Source organism: Sorghum bicolor, chromosome 4 (genome assembly GCF_000003195.3).
Source record: "Sorghum bicolor cultivar BTx623 chromosome 4, Sorghum_bicolor_NCBIv3, whole genome shotgun sequence".
In the NCBI taxonomy this organism is placed as follows: Eukaryota; Viridiplantae; Streptophyta; class Magnoliopsida; order Poales; family Poaceae; genus Sorghum; species Sorghum bicolor.
In genome coordinates, this window is record NC_012873.2 from 50,941,062 (window position 1) to 50,967,568 (window position 26,507).

The 26,507-nt window shown below is 42.3% G+C and overlaps 1 long non-coding RNA gene across 1 annotated transcript; it reads right to left on the minus strand.

Annotated features, from left to right (window-relative positions):
- LOC110434452 lies at positions 21,836–26,047 on the minus strand. Its single transcript, XR_002451956.1, has 2 exons — positions 23,477–26,047; positions 21,836–23,393 (listed from the first exon to the last, which is right to left on the minus strand). It is a non-coding gene; the product is annotated as an uncharacterized LOC110434452 (long non-coding RNA).

The window sequence follows — 26,507 nt, forward strand, 5'->3', positions numbered from 1 at the left end:
GCTCAAGAAGAGATCATCAACACTTCAGCAAGAAGCTTCATCCAATCAAGAAGATCACCGGAACTTGTCTTCAGAGTTCGAAGCCATGGCGAACAAATCAATCCGCGAGTTCTCAGCTCCCACTACGGACAACATCCGCACTTGACCTGCTGCAGAGATTGACGACAACTTTGAGCTCAAGCCTGGACTTATCAACATGGTGCAATCCAACCAGTTCTGTGGGAAGGCACATGAAGATGCTAGTGCTCATCTACAACACTTCCTGGAAATTTGCAACACATTTACCATATCAGGAGTTTCCAAAGATGCTATACTACTTCGCCTCTTCCCATTCTCACTGTTAGGGAGAGCGAAGCAGTGGTTCTACGCTACAAAGGAGAAGAATACTATGTGGGCACTCTGTTCAACAAACTTCCTGGCTAAGTTCTTTCCCATGGGCAAGACTAATGCTCTCCGTGGAAAGATTACAAGTTTTCAGCAACAAAATGATAAATCTGTTCCAGAAGCATGGGAGCGCTTCCAAGACTACATCCTAGAATGTCCCCATCATGGAATGGAGAGTTGGCTATTGATGCAGACATTTTATCATGGACTCGGCAATAGTGCCCGAGAGACCATGGATGCTGCAGCTGGAGGAGCATTCTTATCACTTACTATACCACAAGCCACAGCTCTTGTGGAGAAGATGGCGTCCAACCAAAGCTGGAATGAAGAGAGGACTCAGACACGCAAGAGAGGTGGTGGTATGCATCAGCTGAAGGAGGTAGACATGGTGTCTGCAAAGCTAGACCTGCTCATGAAGAAGCTCGATGATAGAGCCGGAGACAAGAAAGAAGTTATGCACATCTACGACTCTCACATGACTTGTGAGGAGTGTGGAGACACTGGACACTCAGGCAATCACTGCCCTGAGATGCTTGAGGATGTGAACTACATCATCATCAACAACAACAACAACTACAACCGTCCTCAACAAAATCAAGGTTGGAATCAACAGAGGCCTAACTACTCAGGTAATTATCAAGGTAACAATTCTTACAACAATAATAATAATTTTCCACCTTTGAGAGAGTTAGTGTCTAATCAAGGAAAGCTAATGGATAATCTATCTAAGAAATTGGCATCTAATGATAAAATGCTAGAAAATATAAATAATAGAATGGATAATTTCTCTACTGCCATCAAGAATCAAATTAGCTTTAACAAAATGATTGCTCAGTTAAATCAAATAGCTGCTACTGTTCCTACTACTAACCCCGGTATACCATCACAACCGGAAGGATTAGAATCTGCAAATCTTATAGACATGTTTGATGCAGGTAATTGGAGTAACCCCGTCACTGACTTCTCTACTGACCTTCTGCCGGTCAAGAGAGGCAATCCAGGATGCTCCGTCATCCCGATCTCCATCGGCATGGTGGACATCCCAGAAGCACTCTGCGACTTTGGCTCTAGTGTCAACATTATACCCAGGGTACTCTATGAAAAATTCTTTACATATCCTTTATTAGAGATAACCATGTGTTTGCAGTTTGCAGCTCAGACGATAACTTTCCCAAAAGGAATAGTGAAGAACCTTTGCGTCCAAGTTGGTACCTTGTATGCCCCAGCAGACTTCGTAGTGGTAGAGACCGAAAATGATGAGAGGGCACCTATCATCTTAGGGAGGCCATTCTTGAACACCACGGGAGCTATCATCTACGCTAGTGCTGCCAAGATCAGTTTCTACATCAAAGGGAGGAAGGAAACATTTTTCTTCAAGAACAAGACTACACAAATTCCAGATCAATCCATACGTGAATCAAGGAAGAGGACCAACAGGAGGAACAGGAACAAGCAAGTGTGGACTGAGTCAGCTAAGATGGTCACTATAGTTCATGGAGGCCAAGATCACCAACTTAAGTCACCGATTTTGACCAAGAAGGACGACCCAGGAATGCCAAGCATCTACTGCTCCATAAATGGAGACAACTTCTACAAGACGACTTGTGACACCAGATCGGGCGTCAACATAATGGCCGCAGTCACCTATCGGCTCTTGTTCGGAACCATGCCACTAAAACAAACATACATTCAGCTCCAGATGGCAGATCAGACATTTCGAGAAGTTAAAGGAACAGTAACTGATGTCCCAGTCAAAATAGACGATCATTTTGTCTACACAGACTTTCAGGTTATTGACATGGGAGAAGACGAATATGATCCACCCATCATCCTTGGAAGACCGTTCCTCAGCACCGTTAAAGCAATTATCTACATTGGAACTGGAGAAGTCCATATGCACTTTCCCTCAGAAAAGGTACACCGTTATTTTACTGACCCTAATTATATCGTTGAAGAATCTAAGCAGGTAAGAAAGCGACGCAACCGCAACCAGAGGATGCAGATCATCAAGGACGGATGGGTAGACTACGAAGGAGAAGTGATAAGGTCAGAAGACGTAGAGTTTAAACAGAATTATCTAGAGGAGACCGAAACACCGAGTCAGGCATGGAAAGAGAAGATAATCATACATGAAGAGGAGGCGCCGCCGGAAGTACCGACTCCGCCACCCAACGAATCTCAGGACAATTAAGAAAGAGGAGAGTCCCGTTCGGAGGACTTAAAAACATCGAACGCCTTGCCAAGAGGTAAACTTGGTAGTTATCTTTTTCCTTTCAATTATTTCAACTAGTTTACTTAGTTAATCATGTTCATGCTATCGTAAAAATAAAATAAAAATGTGAAAAACAGTAAGCCCCATGTGAGTATATGAGTGGCATAAAACCCATAAGTACATTCACTTTGGTGGCATAAAAATAAAATAAATATTTTTTTCTGCTTTATAAAACAAAATATAAAAATAGGGAGTAATAATTGTTAAGGAGTCTCAACATGATAAAGGCTAGTTATTTATGCTAACGCTTAATCAGTTCCACAAGTTTGTTGTCTATTTAAGCTCCACAGAATTTAAGAATCAAGAAGACTAGCAGACGGAGGACATTCTAATCACTGTTAGAATGCTGCTGACTTTCAAATACACCTCTGCCACCTGCTAGCTACATCAAGAGAAATTACGTCAAAATTCAGCTTGGGGGAGAGCACCCCATTTATCTCGATAAGTATTTCTATCTATCTATCTTATATTATATTAGAATATAAATATACATAACGATGAAAAACCAAATAAAGATTTCATGCTTATATATATATATATCTTTTGCTTAGTGTGTTTAATAAATAAATAACTGGCTATGCTAATCTGTATCTAAATAAAACTTAAGCATGGATATGATGAATAGTTGCTCTGCCTAATTTGCACATTTGAAGTTCTCTCTCAAGTTTAGATATAACTGTTATAATTTAAAGTTTGCTCTAGACCTTGTGGGATGAAAACTTGATCTGAAGTCTAAGTAGTTAACGGATACGATATGGGAAGGTTGAGCTGCTGTTTATCAGTTTCTAGAGATTCTAGATTTCTAGAGAATTTTATCTTTGAAAATCTTTAAAATGTTGCATGATGAGTTCCTGTATGATGAGAGTTTAAATTCCTACCACAGCCATATATACATGCTTGCTAGACTTTGAACCACACATTTACTATTTACTGCTTATGAGCATTGAGTGTGGTCAAGCTGTGTAGACCCTTAGGAGATTGTCATGTGGTTAAATCAAGATTTCACTTGCACGTTCACTCATATATGCTACTTCTACTCTGGAAGTACCATCCACATATATCTATCCATTTCCATCTCCAGAATCACCCAAAAAATATTCTACTCCTAATCCGGGAGAGAATAACCAAAAATATTTCTGTTTTTCCCTTGCGAAATAAATGCTCAAGTTATCTTGTTACTACCACTTGCTATACTATCTTAAGAGATGAGTGCTCTAAAAAAAAGAGAGAAGAAAGAGATACGAGGAAATAAAAAGGGGCAAGTGCCTGGAACCTCGAAAGAAAAGAAAAAGTGAGACGGTAGGTAAAAATGGACAAGTGTCCGACAGTAGAATTAGGGGTACAAGATACCCACCTGAGAAAAAAAAATAATATAATAATAAAGAGCATCTCATTCTCCTCATAAAGTTTTAAAAAAAGCAAGGAAGGTATGTATCCCCTCAAAGAGCAAAATTAGAATTAGACTTCCACCATTGCTATCACCATCATCACCATACACCATTCATTCGCCACACATGCACATCTTGATTTGACTTATTGATTTGTTTCTTTGGATCCATGGTTTGACTATACAACACATGTCTTGTAAGTATGTATATTTTATCTCCCACCTATGAGCTCCAGATATTAAAGCCTTATTAGAGTAGGGTGAGAGAGAAGACAATGTCACTATGCCTTATACCACAAATACTACATATCTTGAGAGAAGGCATATACCATCACTGCCTTGGTAAGGATCCAGAAATACCACAAAAGAGAGATCTGAGAGAATCATACAAGAAATTTCTGAGTTTTATTTAAAAATCTGCAAAAACTTCAGAGCTATAGCTGATCAAGAATAAGAGACATGGCACTTGACTAGACTGTTCTATCTTTTAACCACTCAAAACAGAATTGACGGTTACAAGTCCCATGGTGAAGGTAAAGTAAGTAAGTTTTAAGTCTTGATAGTTTACTCTAACCCAGAGATGAGATCTTATTTAAAAAGCATGTGTACCGTCAATTTTTAAAGATATTGCAACAACTTCTGATTCATTGCTGAGTCTATCCTTGCTCAGGGACAAGCAAGAGGTAAGCTTGGGGGAGTTTGTTGACGGTCCTTAAGTATCAAATTTAATTATCAAATAAACAAAGAAAAGGATCCAAATGAAATCAACATCTAGACTTAGGGTTTTATCTGACAGAATTTCACGAGTTTTGGTGTTTGTCTATTTCTGTAGGGGGTTATCAGAAAATACGGAAGAAAGGCCCACACGTCGGGATTACAGAGAGATATTAACGTGCCGCGCAATTATCTTACATCTAGAAGACGCTAGAAGCCACGAGACCGAAGCGGAGGCAAAACAGGGCCAGAGGTAGGGCACCCGCCCTGTTCCCCTAGGCGCCCTCCCCCTCTGAGAGTCCAATCAGGACTCTGCTTCATGGGAGATCTCCACCGACCTAAAGGATGAATCTAAACCATACAATCTATGTCGGTTTGATCTAACGGCTCATATTCACTTGAAGGGACTATAAAACCAGACCCCCTGGCCCCTGGAGGAGAGAGCCTCTCAACCCTAATTCATTGTTCTTCAAGGGAGAAGAAGCCTCTGATCAAGATTAGAGCCACCACATCAATTAGACATCTAGATTAGCATAGCTACATAGGATTAGAACTAGAAGGAGTCAATCTTCGATTGGTTTCCGGATCTGTCAAGAGGATTCTTAGTAATTCTCTAATTGTGCTTCTAATTGCTTTCTAATCGTCTTTGTTCTTCAATATTATGAATATGACTTTGTTCTACTTCAATATATTGCTTATGACTTTGGTCTACTTGTTTATATTCAAGATTATATTGTTCTTAGTTTATCATAGTTATGTACTTGGCTTAGTTAGATTGGATCTATATACATGCTTAGGATCGTATAGCGTTTATCCATCGGATCCATGGATAAATGATAGATATTGTGTAGGCGTGGTGCTTATACCGTATTTAATTGCGATTGTACCCAATATGCCAGATCGTGGGGTAGTTCGTGATAGTGACAGCTTCATTTATTCTTATATAGTCCCCCTCTCGTGTATTGGGCGGCAGAGCAATATTATTACAGGGGAGTGATTGCTATGTTTCTCATTTACCTTGCTAATATCACTATGCATGGGCGTAGTCTTGTCTCGCAATGATTGCTAATTATGCTTGCACTAACTATGATATGCTAGACTATATAGTTGAGAGTAACTTAGGGAGTATTCTTGTAGTTCGTTCTAATACCATGCTAATGACTTTCTAGAGTATCTAATTGAGGTGCTTATCATATTTATTATGTGGCTAGATCAGACTAATTATCTTTGTCACTGTTTATTATCTCATATATCTTTTATGTGACACTTATCCCTGTACGAAAGAGTTAGATAAATGTTCTCAATTATACATGCAATGATAGATACTCAATCTCATATTCTATTCTGTAATCAATAGTGATGATTGTTAATCCCTTCCCAGTGGTAAAAATATAAATAACGATACCTGGAATACTTCCCGGTTAAAATGCTACATCGGTATTAATCTATGCGCTTGCAGATCCCATTCATTATTTATTTAGAAGAGCAATTGAATATTTCAATACCGTGTCTCTCATGTCATGCTGGGGATGACAACTTGGCTTAAGTGGTGTGAGGGATAGGTTTGGCATTTTTGGCACCGTTACTAGATTTAGAGAACTTAGTCTAGTTTTGGTAATGATGTTAAGAATACCCAACTGTAATCATGTTCTTGCAAGTTTATCTCTAGTCTATGCCTTGATAGATTTATCCTTATCTTAATTTAACCCTTTGTCCTCCTAAGCAAAATTATAAATAACGATACCTGGAATACTTATCCTCGTGAAATGCTACAATGAGGTGTTTTATCTGTGCGCTTGCGGATAGAATAGATTATTTTCTAGAGAGCCTCCATATTTATAAATACCTTTGTACACTCTGGCACCATGCTGGGGATGACAACTGTTTCGCCAGAAAAATCACTACTACGTGGGATCTCTTTGTGTTTCATAGGTCGTGTTACGTATTACTAATATGCGCAGGCGTGCCAGTATACGTCCGTATATAAAATAAAATAAATATGCAATAAAACACAAGGGACAAAAGTTCAGGGAAATATCACTTTATTCAGTCTTTTGAGAATTACAAAGTACAATTTCCCACTTTAATATAAATTTGCGCTGAGCTCCATCTGACAGTCAGAGGATTGTGTGGCTTCTAGTTCCCGGGGCCTCTAGAGGCCTCCAGTTAATTACATCCGCAGCGTTGAGCCGCGGAACACCTCCGATTAAGCTATGCCGATAGTCATAGTTGTCGTCTCCAAGTAAATAAAAGTCATCTCCATGTATATGCATAAGCACAAATGAATAAAAATGGTGAAGTGCTAGAGCCTCGTCGGCCTCTAGCAACAAGGTCTCCAGCCTCGTCGTGCGGATCCCATAATGAAGTCAAGTGTTCGGCCTCGTCGGTCACGAACAAATAATTCCGGCCTCGTCGGTCGCGGAAAGAAAATGTCCCAGCCTCGTCGGTCAGGGGAGGAAAATGACTTCATATAGTTCACCGGCCTTGACAGTGCAGGAATGCGGTGTGGTGATCGTGAGACTTGTGCTCATGTAGTACTTAGGAGATTTCTCCTTGTATGAATTTCTGAGATCGTTGGTGGGACATTTAGTCAGTCACCAATTTACATATGTGCATGAACTCGAGCGCTTTGTCATAACTTGAATTATTTGTAGGTATTGCACAAAAATGAGCTTGGGACCTAGCCGAGCCTGTGGTTGCTTGGGTCGAGATGTTGACATGGGGCCATCAATATATAATGGACCAGGTAATAACGTTGAGCTAGCTTGTGATTTGTACATATATATGTACTTGGCCCACGTACAACTTGCATGCATGGTACTATAGACTTGGACTTGCTTCTTGATTTGCTTTCTTGACGTGTATATTGTGTATGTATACGTTGGCTTTGAACTTGACTAGCTTCTGGTGTTTGCATACTGATTGTGTTCGTGGACCAACAAAGCCCAAGTGTTGCCGAGCCAAGCAGCCCTGCTGCCGTGGTGACCATGCCTGCCATTCTGGCCATCGCCGGACTCACTGTCGATCGGCGTTTTTGTTGGGCCGAGGGCACCGTGTGTTACTGCCGTATATGTCGGAACCACATGTTCGCACATGTTTGCCGCACCGTCATTCCTTTCAGGCTGCCCGTGGATACGCCGTGTTGCCGAGCCGTCGTATGTACATCATGACAGGGATTTGCATGTACGCCACCGCTATAGTGTCAAAGTTGCATGTTCGCTGGGCTGCCGTTTGTGCCAAACTGCCGCAGTCGTCATAGATTGCCGAGCCACTGCACGCATGCTTTTCCCAACGCGTCGCGCCGCCGTTGTAGATTTGCCTGCCCGATCTTTGCATATGGTCGCCTTGTCGAGATAGTTGCAGGCGCCGCCGTCGTTCCGGCGTCGTCATCAGGACTCAGTGGCCGGGCCATGAACGCATGCACAATCTATGCCACAACCATGCACAGATATATGAGACAAAATAATCAAAACATATAAAGAACCTCACCTTCGAAGTGAGCAGCCATGGTGACGCCGGTGGTGTGGATCGGCTCGCCGGAGACGATGTAGACGAGCTCGCCGGAGACGAACCTGTGGATGTTCGGCTTGCCGGAGACGAGGCTGTAGATGTTCGGCTTGCCGGAGACGAAGTCGACAACCTTGCTGGAGATGCGTGTATGCGTGTGCGCTAGGCAGCGGCGTGCGTGCAGCCTGGTGGCAGCGGTATGGTGTGTGTGCGTGTGTAACAGGGCGGCGGTGTGTTGCGATGGATGGAAGAGCCGTCCCTAAGAAGAGAGAGTTGGCCTCCTTTTATAGGCCAATGCTAGGGTAGCAAGCTAAGGCGGTGGCGAGTGGAGGCGCCGCCATCAATCTGGTGGCGAGCGGCCGAGACGCACGGACACGCGGGCCATGCCCATTTCAAATTTTGAAGTGGCCTTCTCCAAGCGGCGAGCACCAGCCGCGGAGGCAAATTTTAAGATGATCTTATCCTCAATAGAGTTTATCCTTTCATGCCCAGGCGGTGAGGCGGTGACCTGCAAACCTGAAGACACACGTCTTGTATTTACCTTGCTAGCTGACTGATGGGTCCAATAGGAGCTTCGTTAGCCATCTTGGCCTGGGTACAACACATACTGTCACAACCGTGTATTTGTACGCACATGCGTATAACAAGCTGGCTTTAGATATATATATATATATATCTGTATATACGTATGTGTGGACTTGTTGTTGGCTTTCGAAGAAGAAAGCTAACATACAGATACTCACGGGCATGCTTGCATGGGCCAGGCACGAGTCACTTTTCAGGGCTTACAACTGAGATTAGTGGCCGCTAATGGCCGGTGCTAATCAGCCCAATTAATCTTCACGTACCCATTCTTTCACGTTGGGGCAAACCGGATGAAATCCTTACGCCGTAGGAATTGTGTGTTTGTACACATATATACTGGGTAGTGGGCTTGATTAGCAACACACTAATTTTCTTTAAAAGCTAATCACAGGCATGTGCCCACAGGAGAGTACTTGATAGGCCATTCATGAGTTATATACGGTTAAACCAACTTGGATTAATCAAACCTTGCACTATTTAATCAGCCTTTTGCAATCCACAATATTTCATAATATAGCTTATATTTGGCAAATATACTACGCACGGATCACATTTCCTTTTCTTATAAGAATTTATAATATTATGCTAATGCCAAAATTTCATCATACAACAACCTAGTATCTAAGTGGTGTTAGCTAGTGTCAACAAACATTTCTGACGCTGTTGCCGGGGAGTCATAAGGGGAATAGAAGGGAAACACATAGGAACGGTAAGGAAAGTTAGGAAATCAGTCAAGGTTATTCACATAAAATATTAGACTAGACTATAGAGAAATAATTGCATAAAATAGCTACTAAGTGAGAAATCATAACAAGGCACCTCTGCTTTGGCAGGTTCACCCTGTTGTTTTTCTATGTTTATATTTGTATACAGGGTATATCAGGATTGACTTTGGGTACATTCAACTCTTCATCATCAGAACTAAAGCAATCAAGAGAAGAAGAAGCTAGCTACCAATTGCTGAAGCTATGGCACAGAAGACCCTACAAGAATTCTCTACTCCAAGTCTTGAGAACATTCCAACTGGCCCAAGATTTGCAGTAGAAGAAGGAGCACCCGAGTTTGAGCTCAAGTCAAGCCTCATCAATTTGGTGCAAGCTACACAATTCAGTGGAAAGGCACACGAAGATGCTAGTGCACACTTACAGAATCTCTTAGTGATTGGGAGCACAATCCACATCAATGGAGTCGACAAAGACGTCATACTACTTCGACTTTTTCCATTCTCACTAGAAGGAAAAGCGAGGAAGTGGTTCTACACTCATCAAGATAACATCAACAACTGGACGAACTTGTCAGATGCCTTTCTATCAAAGTTTTTCCCTATAGGCAAAACAACTGCATTAAGAGGAAATATTGTCAATTTCCAACAGCAGAAGACAGAAACTATTTCAGAAGCATGGGAGCGTTTTCAAGGATACATATCAGATTGTCCTCACCATGGAATGGTTACATGGTTACTTATGCAGACCTTCTACCATGGATTAACCCAGAAGGCTCGTGAGTGCCTAGATGCATCTGCTAAAGGATCATTCTTGGAGCTTACAATTGGAAAAGTAGAGATACTTTTGGATAAGATAGCAGAAAACCAAAGTTGGTTCCAAGATAAAGCTCAACAATGTCATCAAACTGAAGAAATACTAGAAGAAATAAATGCACTATCAACCAAGATGGAAAATTTGCTCCATTGGATTGACCAGAGGGCCAAGTTCAAAGAAGATCAAAGGGCCATTGAGACAGCATATAAATATCAACCTACTTCGAGTCAACCCAATAGCAAAGGTATGAATCCAGGTAATACTTTTAAGCAACTTTCATTAAAAGAGATAATTGCTCAACAAACAAAAACTAATGATGAAGTTAAACAAAGGCTAGACACAAATGAATCATCTCTAAAAGATATACACAATAAAATGGATTTTCTATTAACTGCCTTTGATGAGCAAAACACTCTTAATAAAAGGGTAGAGCTTAAATTAATAAAGTTAGTTGATGCACTGCCTGTTGCTACTAACATTGAGCAGGTAAAGAACATAACTACTAGAGGAGGCAAAGCCACCAAGGATCCCCCATACCCAAAAGAGAAACAGAGAACATCAGCACCAGTGCAACCAGCAGTGATAGAAGAAGAAAGCCCAGTTGAAGCTGAAGATCTGCTACAACCACCAAGAACTGTAGAGATGAGGAAAGATTTTTACAACACCAACTATTTGCCATTTCCTAGAAGAACCAGAGGACTGCAGTCAGATGAGCAGTTTGGTAAGTTTGTAGAGGTCATTCAGAAATTATATGTCAACATACCTCTACTTGATGCCATACAGGTACCTATATATGCAAAGTACATCAGAGATATTCTTAACAAGAAGAGACCACTGCCCACCACTGAGGTTATCAAGCTGACAGAAGAATGTAGTGCGGCCATCCTCAATAAACCACCAAAGAAGAAGGAAGATCCTGGATGTCCCACTATTGATTGCTCGATCGGAAACCAACACTTCAATAATGCACTTTGTGATCTCGGAGCAAGTGTCAGTGTGATGCCAGCATCAATCTACAAAAAGCTTGAGCATACGACCATAGAACCAACATCAATGTGCCTATAACTAGCAGATCAATCGGTTCGACACCAGTTGGGCATCGCCGAAAACATTCTAGTCAAGATTAGAGATTTCCTGGTGCCAGTAGACTTCGTGGTACTAGACATGAGTCCTGACTCAAAAGTATCCATCATCCTGGGAAGGCCATTTCTGAGCACTGCCAATGCTCACATTGATGTCGGAAAAGGAGAAATCAAGTTCAACATAAACGGAAAAGAAGAACACTTCACATTCAAACCCAGACCAGAGAGAGACCCTACAGTGAAGGAAGTTCCTGAAGAAGAACCACTGGAGATACCATCTCTGGAGGAAGGTAATTCAGAAGATTAAAAGATTTGGAGATCCAGCTTGGGGGACCTAAAAATCCCAAACCCTCACCGGGAGGTAAATCGGTATTTATCTACATCATTAATTCTTGCATTAGTCATATTTATTCATAGCATTATTATAATAACAATAAGGCCCATATGAATAATATTTATGGTGTGTAACAACCCATATTTATTAATTATTGTGGAGGCACAAAAATATTTTTCATTATCGTTTCAAATAACTTTTGATTCTAATAGATTTTCCTGCATTATATTTAATTATAGCAACCTTCTAGAAGCATGACCCACACTCCTTGGGTCCCACATGTCATACACCATACCTCACATACATCCCATCACATTATTTGATCCACCAACATATCTCCACTCACCAGCACTTTTCCACCGACCAACCACCACCCATGATCCATTATTTTGCGTAAGAGTTAAGCAAAGAAGGGAGTGGAGAAAGGGCAGCCAGAATGGGCACTACAAGTGGGCGCCCGCCCACCTACCAAGGGCGCCCGCCATGTCCCCTCTTCCTCCTATAAATACCCTCCTCCTGCCTCCAACTTCTTCACACAAACATTCCAGAAAACCACACAAGTTTCAGTTTCCAGAGAAGGAGCTCTTGTAGTGAAGTAAAGAGAGAGTAGATAGGAAGAGAAGAGTGGGAAAGAAGCTGGTAGTTTTTGAGTGAGAGAGTGAGCTTCACCTAGTAAGTAATGATCCCGTTGTCCAAGCGGAAGTAAAAGTTGTTTAGGGGGAGGTGCTGCCAACATAAAAACTTGTCTTGAACGACTAACCCCTGGACTACTGACATCCCGGACAGCTGACCACTAACATTTTCTCTCACATTTTCCACTAGTTGTGTTTTTGCCAACTTTTGATTACACGATGTTTAAGAACATGAAGAACGCAGGGAAGGCCCTCAAGAACATAGGTACAAGGAGTTCATCCCGACACTCCTCACACCCATCAGAGATGAGCGTCGACCCAATGCCTACACAAGCTCTGTCATCTTCATCTAATCAGCAAGTCAAGGTCCTTCTCAAGATAGGAGACCTTGGGCTGAAGACCCGCAGGGAAAAAGAAGTCTACCAGCAACTTAAGAACAAAGATTTCATTCACACCCCTACTCTTGATCCAATCTTGCTACAAGAAACAGGTATGGATACTGAATTCGACTTAATTTTCCAGATGTTAGGTTGGACAAATTTTTGGAACATAACTGAGCTGGGTTCTCGTCTTCTCACCCTTGAATTTCTTTGCACTTTACAATATTATGAGGGGGGAATTGCTTTTCGGATGTTTAAACAGGACATTATGTTGTCTTGGAGAGAACTAAGCGACCATCTCGGTTTCTCTTTAAGATGCATCTTGAACATTGATTCTGACTTACCCAATTTTGAGAGACACCAGTTCTGGAAAGAGATATCTAGAGATGAGTTTTATAGTCAAGCCCGAACCAGTGACATGGAACACCCCACTCTTAGGATGTTCCACAAATGGCTTGGGTACAATCTTTTCTATCGTGATGATATTAGAAAAGTAAGAGTAGGAGATTTACAACTTCTATATGCTGCTATTAATAAAGTACCCACTTCACCTGTTACACTTTTAGTTTCTCATTGGCTTAGTATACCTAGTCTTCAGGGACCAGTAGGATGTACTTCACTTATCACTCATCTAGCCTCTAATCTTCATTTACTAGAAAATTCATCATTAGAATTCATAGATGAGTTAATAATTTATCATGGCTATGACACATTTAGACAAGCTCGGATGTTAAAGAAAGAGGGAAACGTAATGTATATGCTATATGATGATAAAGGCAAGATTCGGTTACCTAACCCGAACCTTGGCCTCTATGTTGTTCAAAAATTTTTGATTGAGATTGCAGTAACACCGGTGAACCAGAGAGCTCCACAGCGAGTGGCATCTGAAAGGATGACCACCCATCGAGAACGCACCTAGTATGGAGCTGATCCCGGACCAGAAGAAGCAGCGCACCTACATTATTGCGACTACAACCCCCGAGTCCTTCGAGACCCATGGGTTCGACATGCGCAACCACAAGAGCCAACACAGGAGACATGGCCGGAGAGTCAAGATCACCAGTGGACAAACCCACCTTTTTCACACGGGTAGGTACTCCACTGATCCTTATGGAGCTTCAGGATCCAGACCGCCGTCCCAATTCGATGCAGGACGATACTCCGACGCCTCCCACGCTTTCACGAATGACTACTACCAAGAGGCCGACGCTTTCTTCACCCGTACCGACAACACCCTCCTAGACATCCAGAATACGCAAGCAGAACATGGAAGACTCCTGGAACAGCAACAAAAATGGAACCAGGACCACGCCACTGCAATACAAGAGCTGAGACAAGATACCACAACAATGAACGACAACATCACCACCATGATGCGATTCTGGAATATTGAGTAAGACCGACAACAACATCCAGCTTGGGGGAGTTCCTCCCCAATTTATCAAGTAAGTTCTTATTTGCTCTTCTTATTTATTCTTTTCTGTTTTAGTATCTTAATTATATAAAAAAAACTTAGAAAACCCAATAAATATTTTCTTGCTTTAATTTACTGCATTCTATAAACATGAAAACAAAATAAAAAGAGTGTGTAGATAAGTGTGCTTTATTTTCCTGCTAAGTGTTAATCTCTAGAAAAGATAAAAAGACCAAAAAAGATGCATGATGGAAATGATGAACAGTTGCTCTGTTTGCTTACTTTCAACTACCTAGCTTTTATATTAGAGTTCTTCTAGGAATTACTAAAACTGAAATTACTATCTATGGGAATCATCATCATTACTACCTTCTGCATAATCAGCTAGTGCTCTATCTGCAAGCCTGCCAGACTTCCTCCTCCCATCTCCACTTCCACTGCCATTACCGCTGCCAGCTGCTCTTTTAGCTTCCATTGTTCTTTTGTAGTACCTCATGGCAATGGGATCATTCTTGTGCTTAGCTCGTGGCTCAATCCGTCCGTCTCTAGTCATGAGCTCCCCCGTGAGAGTGGAGGAAAAGTTGGGCCTTCGATTTCTTGCTGTAGATCCTTGACTCTTGATGCTTGGTGACTCCAATCCACCTTCCTCCCTTCCTTTTCCACGGACAACTCACGAAATCGCCAAGGTGATAAGAGAATTGGTAGTTGGGAGGGAGAGAGAAGGGAATGAGGAGAGAACAGGTATGAAGGGGTATGCTTCTTCTTTAACCCCGTGAATACCAGACGTGTCCGAGATGGAGCCAGACGCGTCCGAGATGCTCGAGCTCCAAACTGTTTGCTGTATTTCTTATTTTTCTTGATCCAAGACCCCTTCTATGTTAACACTGAGTCCAAACACACACACACACACACACACACACACATATATATATATATATATATATATATATATATATAAATTACTTAATCCAATCATTTCTCATCTCTTTTCTTCACAATTTGTTCTCCGAAACATTTCAAATCTCTTTTTGAAATTTCTTCAAGAATTCTTTCCTCACTCTTATGTCCATGAGTCTCCTGTTGACTTAGAGGGGTAGAGATAAAAGAGTGACTTAGGACTTGAGAGAATCATGCCGAGTGTGATTAGGCAGTCAATCAACCAAGGAGAACAAAAACCACACTTAGCATGATTAGGCCACAAAGACCCAGAACCAATTGTTTTCACAAACCACACAGCTTACTCATGCTATTAAAAGATTTTGAAAAGATTCTATCTTAAGTCAATCAAATGCACATTCTAGCATAAGGGCCTTACATGCACTTACAATGCTCATATGAAACCATACCTTAGCCTTAAGCCCCTATGAATACCACTGAGTGTAATTTGAAGTATGGTCACGTGAATTTCGGACACGCCCGAGATATTGTTGGACACGTCCGAGATGTCCCACACCCCTGCAATAAAATCTTTTGGGAAGTAGAACCAGTCCTGGACCACTATCAAAGGTTAAATACTAAAGTACTTCTGGCCCATGTCTTTTCATGGGGTTTTCATTAGAAATTCCTGCCCCGAGAATACCGGACACGTTCGGCCCAATGTCGGACACGTCCGAGATGCACAGGACAGAAACTAATCATTTTGTTTTCTAGCCATTCCTTTTGCCTTTGAATTGACCTACACATAGGTGAAAATATTGCTCGACGATGAAGATGAAAAGAATGATATGGCCAATTAGTTTGCTTTGGGTCAACTCCATATCGAAGATTGATGAACAAGTTGATAGGTTGAGCGTGTCATATGTAAAGACATGGTATGCTTTCTCAACCACCCCAAAGCCTTCATCTTCACCAAGTACCTACAATCACAGCTTAGGCACACTTTGGTACCCAACTCTTGTTGGGTCCTATAGAGTTAGTTGCAATATGCTTAGGCACACAAGTGGCTCTAGTGCTAGCATGTGGTGAATACCTTGCTCGGCTAGTACTATATCCATTTGTGGTCCTTCTAAGCTTATCATTGAAAACATATGCATTTGGCTTGGGCATGTTACCTTTGGGACAATCATAGCTTAGATGTCCCTTTCTTCTACAATTGTAGCAAATGCGGCCGTTGTTGCTACAATCCTTGTTTTGTTTGTTGTGGCACTCATATATCATGTGTCCAACCACATTGCATGCATAGCATCTTCTTGTTGCAACTTGAGCCTTGTTTCTTGTCTTCTTGAAATCCTTGCAAGTATTGCTCAAGTGGCTTACTTTGTTGCACTTGATGCTAGCTTTAGGTTCATCCATCTTGAGTTGGTTTGCCAACTTGCTAGAGGCCTTTTTCTCGGCCACCTCACACTTGTTGTCCCAACTCTTGTTTGGACACATATCTCTCATGTGCCCATATGCCCCGCAACCATAGCATAACCTTTTACCATGTTTCTTGCTCTTGGTTGACATCGCGCTTTGCTTGTGATGTGGTTAGTTTGTTGGATGTTGGAGGAAGCAAGATTTGAACCCTTCTCAAGCTTCTTCACCATGTTTTCACGGTTATCTTGAGAATGTTGTGCTTTCTCCTTACCCTTCAACCTAATCACATCTTTCTTCAATTTTTCTACTTCTTCTTTGAGCCTAATGTTTTCCATAGGATGATGCTCAATCAAAGATTGGCTAGCTTGAGAAGCACACTCATTAGCACAAGAAATATTTAATTTAGAGGGAGTGCTAGTGATTGAGTGAGTGTGAGGTTGAGAGGATTTTACCACTGTAATAACAACCTCTTGCGCTATCTCAAGCATAGCATGTGATTCTACTAGGCTTTCATGTGAACATTTGAGTTGCTCATGCACAACTTGAAGAGTGTTGAAGTTGCATGAAATCTTGTCAAGCCTTTTCTTGAGCTCGGAGTTTTCCCTTTCTAGTTGAACAACACTAGAAAGAGCATTAGTAACAAAATCATTCTCAATTGACAATTTTTCATACCTCTCATTCATTTCCTTTAGCTCTTCAAGCTTGGATATGAGGGACTTGTCTTGACCATGAAATTTTTGCTCTTGTTCCTCATTTGCTAGCTTCATGAACATGAGCTTGTCCTTGCTGCTAAGATGATCAAGAAAGTGACTATCTTCATTTTCACTTTCTCTTTGATCATCCTCTTGAGCGTTCTCTTGCTTGGTTTCTTTCTTCTTCTTCTTTTTCTTGCTCTTCTTGGCCATGAGACACAAGTGATGAGAGTCATGGGATTCTATTGTTGACTCATCACTTGGTCTCCACTGAGGTGCATTATTGTTGTATTGATCTGCTTGCTGTTCTGCTGCCACAGCCATACCGGACACGTCCGGTAACATGTCGGACACGTCCGGTATGCGCTGTACTGCCAGCACAGCAGCATCTGCCTTGATCAGCTTTGGCTCTGCACTCTTGAGGTTGTTGGATGTTTCTTCATTGCAGTGAAGTATGGTGGACATATTATCCTTTGTTTTCCACACATAGCACTCATTGTCATTGGGTTTTCCATATAACTCATACAATTTGACCCAAATGACATGAGCACTTGATGGAAGAGTTTGTCCATTGTAAATTGCTTCATCCTGAACCTCTACACTTAATGTACTCAAAATGACATTAGTAGCTAGAGCATTGAGTTGCACATATATCTCTTCCCCTTTTGGAATATTCTTATAACTAAACCAATCAACTATGGAATGAGATATACTTGCATCCACAATCTGCTCTACAAGTGGAATGATAGTCCAAAAAGTATTGAGTACATGAATTAACCAAGATAGAAAGTTTGAACCATCATTTTGGAGAAGTATGGGATCCATGTCATTAGGCGTCAACATCCTTTTCTCACAAGTGGTGAAGCTCGATCGTGAGACCTTGCTCTGATACCAATTGAAAGGACCAAGGATGCGCCTAGAGGGGGGTGAATAGGCGTTTCTGAAAATTTACAACTTAAAATGCGGAAACGATTAGAACTGGAGTTTTCCACGCAAATGAAAAACTCCACACAAATATATTTAGAGAAACAGATGTAAACAATATCAAATAAGTCTAACACCTGCACAACAGAGATTAGATCACACAAAGAAATACTCTTGACAAATCGCAAATACCGGACGCGTCCGGTATCAACTCGGACACGTCCGAGATACACGAGTACACAACACCTAGCTGTTTCTGTTCTCCAGCTTCCCTTAAACCCACACACAGCTTATGTGATGGTGAATAAATATAAGAGATATCCAACACAGATAATACAATCTATATATATTCTGTTGTGTTGGCACAACTCAGCCACGTCCGGCTTGATCTCAGACGTGTCCGGAATTCACGAGCAGAGGATGTTCAATCCTTGTGCTGTGAAACTTCTTCCTCTACCTGCAAGAACCTTAATCACAGTATATATGATACTAGAACTCTACAGTGTAGCTCACACAATAGATAAGGCTCAAATTTCAAATAATGCAAAGGGGAGACACAATATTTGTTTTACCGAAGTTCAGTCTCCGTTGAGACCTAATCTCCGTTGAGGGGGCTACGAGTAAGGCACTCGATGACCTAGAGGCTACCACTAAGGTCACTCCAGCTCAAAGTTCCTCCCTAAAGGATACCGCGAAGGTAACTCTAGCCGGAGTCTCTTCCAACTCCAACTCCAACTCCTCCTTCCACTAGGTGATTTCTTCCTTTGCGGAGGTGAAATCCGACTTGCACAAACAATCCGAGGCAACCACAAACACTTGGGTGCTCTCCGGCGACGCCTAACCATCTAGGACCGAAGAGTCCAAGAGTAACAAATACAAAACATGAGATAGACAATATGCTCAAGTGCTCAAGAGATGGCTTGCTCTCAAAACCGAAAATCTTTCAACCCACAAGTTGGATTTGTCAATGTAGATCAAACACTCACAAAGAGAGGGTTGAGTTGAGTTAGCAAAGCTCAGCAATGTGTCACCAAACCAGTAGAATTAGCAGCTCCAAAAGAAGAGGGCTGAGGGGTATATAAAGACAGTTTTGACAACTAGTCGTTAACTAGCCGTTGGCCATACCGGATGCGTCCGGTATCATACCGGACATGTCCGATATGGTCGAGGCCAAAAGACTTACCCCTGTTAGCTTGCTACTCCCTACCACAGAGAAGCCTACGTCGAAACTCCCGACGTACGTCGGAACTTCCGACATGTCAGCACTGCTGACGAGCGCCGGAAGTGCTGACGCGTGCCAGAACAGCTCCTTGGTCACCACAACTCAAAAAGTCAAAATGCGTAACAGTACCCATACCAGACACGTCCGGTATGCATGGCCTGTGCACATTGAGTTCAGCTCTCAGGTTAGTTTCTCTATGATCTCACATGGGTTGACTTGAGCACTAGAGAGTATTAATCTATGATCATGATGCATCCCTCTTAATAGTACGGCTTTCCTATCAACTCAAGATCAAAAGGTAAATCAAGTTGAAACCTCTTGAGAAGCTTCCATCAAACCAAAGCCTTTCTTTCAATTCTTGATAAGCTGAGGATGCCATCATGTCAAACTTGTTTTCATCTTGAGCCTAGCCATCTTGAGCACATGACTTGGTTTCATTCAATAGATAGATTTGACTCCAAATGCACCAAGTCATTTCCATTAACTACTTCAATAGTAGATTTGATCCTCCACATCAACATGACCCTTAGAGCTTGATTAGTACCTCAACTGAATGCAAGTAATTCCTTCTTCACCTGAGCTAGGTTTTTCGGTCGTCAAGCCGTCGCTTGCTCTTCACCCTTGCTTAGTACCTCGAAGCCTTTCCTTGCTATCTTCACCATCTCAAGTCTTCAAGTCATATGTTGCTTTGAATCATCCAATCAATTTTATACTTTTCATTTTTTTGCTTTCATATGAGTGATAGCTATCTTCATAATAAATGAGCCTTTTTCAATAATTCCATTTGCTAGATTGCTTCACACAACAATACATAATTTTGGCTTTTGTAAACTTGGATCAAATACCTGTGAGATAGATTTTCCCTATTTCACACTTAGCAAGATCATTAGTTTCTTTAATCATGGTTGTCATTCAATCATCCAAAACACATTAAGTGGCTAAATGCACTTACAATGGACTTGTTACCAAGGTTACAAGATAAATGATGGGCATTTGTAGATCAGCTGTATTTCTCAACTTTTCTACATAGCATTTGTTAAAACTAAATATATGTTCCCAAATAAAGTACCATAATTTTCATATAGATTTTTTTTGCTAGTGGGGTAGGTTTGGTTTTTTAGTTTATGATTTATTTTAGTTTTGTAATTTTTTTCTAAATGTCACCTTAGCGTTGGCACGGGCAATATACGATATCTATAATAGGAGTTAGCTCCTCTGATCGCCGAGCTCTCCAGGTCGAGCCGTTGATCCATCCATGGCTTCAACCCCAATAGAAGCCCCCACTTTGCCATCATGTCGATCTCCACCTGCCGCGCCCAGGAGCCTCTTAACAATAGAAAGCAGACGGACGCCATGCACTGATCCGTATTGATGAAGCTCAGCTTCCTGTCCGGCGATGCCACTGGCTGGCCGGGGACGATGACGATCTAGACCCTCTCAACGGGCAGGCGGCTGGCGGCCCTTGGGGATGTCGTCGACTATGCCCATGGTGGTTGTGTCTATGTTGTAGGTCAGGATATACTCGCCGACGTTGTCCTCATTCAGCTAATAGTAGCCGCCGCGGACGTGCATAGATCAGTGGACGACACCGACAACTATGACCATGGCGTCATTGTCTCGGTTCATGCACCACTAAGGACATGGGTGGTCGTTGGTGGTCTTGACGGCCTCCATTGGGCGTCGCTGCAGGCATCAAGTCCGACAATGACACGATCTACATCCTAATGTGCACGGATGTGTAGTCCTGGTTATTACTGGCCATGTCCTCGGCAAGGCTGAGCAACATGATAGAGCCGCGATGTCGTCGGCGCGCGACAGTGAGCAAGGCGCATGCAGTAGTCGATGACACACCACCGCTGTCGTCGCTGCTGATTAGCCTGGGGTAGGGATCCTGTCCAATGTCCAGCGAGAAGGGGAGGAAGGCACAATTGTTTTGTTGGTCACAGGGTCGTACACGCACAGGTCCCACCTCCGCCCACAACGTTCACCTTGGTTTCATACCTCATGTGTGTGTATATGTGTATAGTTATACGGTAGTGCTAGCGCCCGGACGTTCGATCCAGGCGCTAGTGTCCGGACGCCGCGTTTTACATATCGTGCCCCCACCCGCTCCGCATCGAGAAAAAAAGAAGAAGAAAGTAGAGATGGGAACATGACTCCACCTGCCCTCGTACGGAGAAAAAAGGAACTGCTTCTGCTACCCATGCAAGGAACCTGCCTCCGTCCCCCAACGTATGGGATCCACCATCTCCAACCTCACCGGCCCCAGCACATCTGTCTATCTTTAGCTTGCCGCCATAGCCCCTAGCCCCTACCACCCCAAACCTCGCTGGCCCTAGCACCTCTGCCTGTCCTTAGCTTGCCGCCATAGCACCCAGCCCCCTTTCACCGCTTAACGCTACAACAATAGGATGAAGCGACTCAAACATCAACAACACCGAACAAAACTGCTACAATAAATAAGTTAAATCAGTTGAAACACCATGAACATCTTATTATAACAACACCAAATAAACTGTTGCAACAAATAAGTTGAACCAGTTAAACATCGTGAATATGTTATTGCAACCACCGAATAAATTATTGCAACAACATAAAACAACTACTACAATATGAGATTGAAGTAACTGAAACGTACTTCAACATCTCAAAAAAAGCAGTACTACTGCAACATTGAGATAAAAAAAGTTGAAACACAAAGAAACATATTATTGCAACAATAAAAGTACAACAACTGAAACATCTCAAATAGACTGTTGCAACACCGTAAAATCTACTACGGACGCAAGATACAGAAAAGAGGGGAGGGACATGGGTTGGAGGCGCCGTCAGGGTGCAGAATGAGTCGCCCTCCATGGATGGGATGAGGGATGGGCTGTCGTCACCTGCTAGGTGGAGACCACCACATTGCTGGATCTACGTTGTGCTCCATGGATCCACCATAGGAAGGCCAACGCTCATGGATCCATCATAGAAAAACTGGTGCTCTATGGATCCACCACGGGAAGGCCACCATGGCCGTCGTCGAGGTGGGGGACGACGCGCCAGGGTGGAGGAGGCCCGTCGGGCTAAGGATGGGTAGAGGACGCCGCCTCCATGGATCCTCTACTGCGTGCTCGAGCTCCGGCTGAAGAGAGAGATGGGGGAGCGCGGCGCACATGTTAATGTCTTCTGAGCGGGTTGGGTAGAGGAAGACTGCGGTTGATTTTTGAGGAGGAGAGAGAGAGGATGAGAAAGCAAGTAGTAAAAGGCAGAGATATTTTGATATGGGTGGAGGAGAAGAGCCACATATAGATAGGAGCGAGCGGTGAGGGATCTGGGTGAGCTGGCGCCATGTCCGGAATCGGCCGAATGTCTGTGTCAAAGTATTACCGATAGTTATATGTATCACGAGGCGGCTCACACGGCTCAGGGAAATGTGATGGGCTTAGAACTGCACCCGTTCAGCACATCGTTCAGCACATCGATGGAATGGAGCCGTACTCTTTTAAGACTAGCCTGGTCTCTCCTTGCCCACATGTTCAATCTCTCCCCAAGCTCCAACAGAGTTCCGTAATCATGCTTCTAATAATGATGCAAGCGGGCCGCTCTATAGAGTGCCTGCGGGCCACCGCATCATCGGCCCTAATTTTTTTACTACACCTGCAGAGTCTGCTAATGCCCACACTAGTTCCTTCAACGTTCTGTTGGGCTTTGCGGCAAAACAAGCAGACATCTGCAGGTGTCTGCATGTATCTTCCAGTTTTTTTGCTACAAACAACGAGAGAGATGCATGCTGGTAGCTAGCAGGTGCCATGGCAGGCGCCTCCAAATTACGGCACGACGCACCAATCTTATCTTACCATGGGGGCACGACGCCGACGAGCGATGGCAACCTGAAGGTGCGGGCGTCAGATGGATCTGGGTTGTGTTGCCCTCCTGCTACAGAATGGGCCGGGCTTGGGGCCGAGAGGAGTTGGATGGGGAGCCAACATCGGGCATTGGGGCGGACTGGAGACGTCCTCCTAGAGGTAGGGTGGCGGCCATGGTGGCTGGTGGCGCCGACAAAAACAAGAAAATTCAGATTAGAAGAATAAGAAGGGAGAAAGAGGACGTGCAGTTGAGTGGTTCTCACTGAAGCAGTTGACTGACGCTTCCCTAGCGTCGCCGCTACGGACGTGGCGCTCGAGCAGAGTCTGCTCGTGCGGCAGATGCGGCGCCGGTGCTCCCATGGATGAAGGCAACAGCCTTACGTGCTAATGCAGGTGTCTGTTTTAGTCTCTTGAACTTTTGCACGTTTGGCTGTTTAGGCCCGCGTCACTTGAAGTAGGCCTGCAGTGTCCATAAGGCCTATTTTTGTGGAGGACTGAGTTGGCTGGCAGGACGGTCCACATCTGCTTGCATCTTTAGCTTATAAATATGATATAATTAGCAAGGGAGATGAGACCAAAAAATTTCAAGACAAAAAAGCTGAAATTTTGCCTCTTTAGTATTAGGTATAGATTTTATATCTTTTCTTATGTGTTATTTGACTCTAATTAACTAATTCACTATTTTTATTTTTTACACTTCAAGATACATGTGATGTTCACATAATATACATATGATGTTTTATGCTATTTTTGTGTGTTCGTGGGTACAAATGTGATATTCTACGATGCTTTTGTGATGTTCAGTATACACCGATGTTCTAGGATATATTTTATAATGTTCACTAGCATTTTTTCTTCTTTTTATTTGACTCTAATTAATTACTTTGCTAATTTTATTGTTTTATTTTGTATTTCATGATATTTTGTGATGTTCACGTAGTATGCATATGATATTTTATATTATATTTTGTGATGTTCAATGATTATCTTTAACTACATGTTCATCATGAGATAAATGTGGTTAAAAAATCACCTTAAAAAGATATTTTTCTCATAGGTTCCTATTTAATTTTCACCTAAATCCACTATAGAATCAATTCTCGCTTGCTCCGTCACTAGAATCAACTACAATCACACTTTCAAGGAATCAAGGAGTTAGAGTTAAGAATCGAGAAGTGAAGCTCTAACAAACAGACTTAGATAAAATGCCTCGTAAAACCATATTCGGCTATTATGGGTCCAGAATCACCTCCAACAAATTGGCAAAGCCCATTTCCATATTATCTGATCTCACATTAGAAAGCCAAAATTAAAATAAACTTATATTATCTGATCCACCTATTTCTTTTAATCGATTATTTAATTAAGACAAAGACTTACCACGGATAATCCATTCTACATACCTTACCGTACTTATTTGTATTGAATAAAAATTTTACCCATACTCTATCTAAGGCCTTGTTTAGTTGGAGAGTAAAATATTTTTGGTGTCACACATCAGATGTTTCGTAGGATGTCAGAAGAGGTATTCGGATACTAATAAAAAAACTAATTACATAACTTGTCCGGAAACTGCGAGACTAACTTATTAAACCTAATTAATCTATCATTAGCATATGTAGGTTACTGTAGCACTTAAGGCTAATCATAGATTAATTAGACTTAAAAGTTTCGTCTCGTGAACTATGTAATTAGTTTATTTTTTTATCTATATTTGATATATGTCTAAATTTTTTATGGAATGAGTGAAAACTTTTTAGGTGAGGAAGTAAACAAGGCCTAAATAAGATGGGTAAGAGCCGATTGAATGGGTTGCAAGTCTACTATTGATCGAGAAAAGCTTACATACGAAAGAAAAGTAGCATTCCGGTTTCACATTGTTTAAACTACTTCAGTTACTGCTGTAACCTTGCAAGCTGATTGAACACGATTGATACATACTGCATCTGCATCGCCAGAGAATGAGCATAGCCACACGCCCGATCGACCTTTACTTGACCAAGGTAGAGGACCTGTAACAAATACCATGAGGCATATGATTATATTCATGGTCACTTCGTCGTCAGATCCTGTAGTCTGTAGGCGAATCAAATGACTCATTGGGACAGTTGTTGGAAACAGACGATCTAACTGGTCGGCGAGAGGACGAAGACGGACAATTTCAACGGACTTTAGCGAAGGGGATGCAAGCGAAAATAGAAGTGAACGGATCTCCATGAAACACACGCCACATGCGCACAAAACAAACAAAGATTGAAACCGTTCCCCAGTTTCTGAAGGAAAGTAATGCTGGTAAGAAGACCGAAAGATCCGGGATCAACAACGGAGGCAGAAGCATGACATCCGGATCGGAGAAGTGCAAACCTCCATTGGGAATAGCCATGGCGTGGTGGTGATCGATCTCCTGCTTGCATGCCTCATGAACATGTTTGCTGATGGTCATCTAACCATGCACACAGCATGCATGACCATGATGGGTTCATGGCATCACACTCGGTGCCATAATAATCCATGCACCCCCATCGTCGATGGAAGCATGGTTAAATGACCACCAACAAAACAGGTTCGGAGCTGCATTAGGTAGATAGCCACCCTCACGCGGTCACGCCCTCACCATTAGCAAGGAACAAATGGAATGGTACCTGGGGAGACAGCAGGAAGCTGCTGCTTAGAGAGAGAAGCAAGAAGGCGTTGCTGTCTGCGCCTATCTGATCAGAGGTGGAAGACGCGAGACTGAGGATATATGCTGCGGATGATGCCAGCGGAGTGAGAGCATATTCCCCGGGAATAAACCATCCAACAATGATAGAGGGGCCGCCGAGCTGTGTGACGGGCAACACCTTCCTTCTTCAATTCTCCTCCTGCAGATTAGATTAGATGGGCCAGCACGCAAACATCAGTAACTCGTCTAGAAAACAAAATAAAACTAAGAGCGCCCCGTGTGTTGATGTAGGAGTGGTGGATTATTGGATTATGTAGTACGATGACATGGACTTTACAAATTTAGTTGAATTTAAAATTATTTGCATTTTTTTAATGGAGAGATCAATTATAATGTTTCTTGATTTAGAAAACTAGGAACATATCCCACACGTTGTTGCGGGAATTGCGGATTAATGGATTACATAGTATGATAATATAGTACGATAATATTGACTATATTTATTTGTCTTGCTGATGAGGACATTATAGTTGTCATGTATGCTATTGGATTTTAATTGTATATATGGTAGTACATTGCATGTCGAGATAAATAGTTATTGAGATTTTACTTAGTGGATTTTAATTAAATAT